Source organism: Rhinatrema bivittatum, chromosome 2 (genome assembly GCF_901001135.1).
Source record: "Rhinatrema bivittatum chromosome 2, aRhiBiv1.1, whole genome shotgun sequence".
In the NCBI taxonomy this organism is placed as follows: Eukaryota; Metazoa; Chordata; class Amphibia; order Gymnophiona; family Rhinatrematidae; genus Rhinatrema; species Rhinatrema bivittatum.
In genome coordinates, this window is record NC_042616.1 from 281,963,937 (window position 1) to 281,965,712 (window position 1,776).

The 1,776-nt window shown below is 39.8% G+C and overlaps 1 long non-coding RNA gene across 1 annotated transcript; it reads right to left on the bottom strand.

The window, feature by feature from the left end:
- Positions 1–246: 246 nt before the first annotated feature.
- LOC115086110 lies at positions 247–676 on the bottom strand. The gene is made up of 3 exons (XR_003855081.1): positions 560–676; positions 401–462; positions 247–301 (listed from the first exon to the last, which is right to left on the bottom strand). It is a non-coding gene; the product is annotated as an uncharacterized LOC115086110 (long non-coding RNA).
- Positions 677–1,776: the final 1,100 nt, after the last annotated feature.

Consider the following 1,776-nt stretch of genomic DNA (forward strand, 5'->3'; position numbering starts at 1 on the left):
AGTGAAAAATAATAAAAACGAACTGAAAAATGTCCATAGTACAGTTGACAAAAGGAGCACAGAACTGAGCTGCAAATATCAAAGCAGTGTGAAAGGAAAACAAGAGAGGGGGGAAGGGGTGGTGGGGAAGGGAAGAAGGGAAGAAGGGGAGGGTAGGGTAAGAAAGGGAGGGAAAGGGGGAAGGAAGAAGGAAAAGAATGGGCAGGAGGGGAGGGCCAGTCAGACCTCCCACAGGTACATGTAGGATAGCTACCTAGTTGCACTGCATCCCGGTAGTCTTCGATAAGATATGCTTCATACACTGTTGAAAAAGGGGAGGGAAAAAAGTAGGTGAACAACTGAAAAGCAAAAGTAAAACAAAATGCACAATGGAGCAGATAGAAAGACAAGGCATACATACCGTGCAGAGGAAATGCTATTTAGGGCTGCATATTACAATGGTGGTGCCTTTGAGTGGTCCCTCTGGGTAAACAATGGGACAAGAGAGTGTCAAACCCAAAGAAAAAATGTAAGATAAAAGTGAACCAGCAGTAATTCAGAGAGATGCAGGTAAACATACCAGAAGAACTAAGGGAAGTCATGCGTCAAGTTGCCTCCTAACTGGCTGCACAAGGTAACAGGAATAGCAGGAGCCCCGGCCAGGCGAAAATACTCAAGAAAAGTTTTTTTTTCACTGTAGCAACAGGAATACCTGCAGGAAATAAAGCATAAAAAAACAGAAAACAACATTGCGAACAAAAGTCAAGGCAAACACCCAGCTAAGAAAGAGAAAAGGGGTGAACAAAAGACCGTAAAGACCTACCAGCACAGCGGGTCAGGGCTGTATCCACAAGGGGCACGTACAGCAATGACAGCTGTGTTTAAAAAGCAGCATTAAGGGGGCGGAGCTAACCCTGTAATATAAATCTCACTGGTGGCACCAATAGATGAGCTATGAAGGAACCTTGAGTAGGCTAAGAATTTGCTGGTTATTTGTTTTTATCCTTTGTTTGCTTTTGAAAGTAAAGATTAGCTTTAATTTCTATTTCACTTTAACTAGTATCCATTAATACTTTAGTGCATGCTAAATCAGTGTTAGCGTGCTCTAAAAAAATGTAATGCATACTAAAACATGACAGAAAAAACAAAAAAATAAAAACAAATGATAAAAAATGAACATTATATGTTATAATCCCATGATATCCAAATTTGCTGTGAATTAGGTAGGTAATGATCATATCAATAAAATAAAATAGCTCTCTGCTTGCCTTACATTTGAACAGGAATAGATGAGCAGAAACAGGCTGGTTTTGAATCAATAGAAAACAGAATTGTTTTGAATGAGCAGCTAAATATGGATTTTGTTCCTATTGCTCTATGATTTGATGGTCAACTGCAATGAATAAAATGGGAAGTGAAAAGATTGTGAGTGATTTTGGAAAGTGAACTGGGTGTGTAATCCCATACTATTCATTTTGGCACTTCCAGAACATATGTATTTTCTGCTTATATCTTTCCTAAGAAAACTTAGGGCTAGATTCATCAAACTATCACATGCAATAGGAAGAGGGGCATGTTTCATGGTAATAGCACACATTGCTTTGCATAGGTATTACTACAGAGTGCAATACCACAATTGTTGCAATTCTGAGAGAGAGAGAGAGAGAGAGCTTAATGCCAATGAAAAAAGGTGTAGTTATTTCCGGTGATAAAACTGTGCGATATTGCTTCGTAAACTGTGAAGCCAGCCCACTTTGACAGACATCCCGCCCCTAACTCCTCCCCCTTTTCCAAATT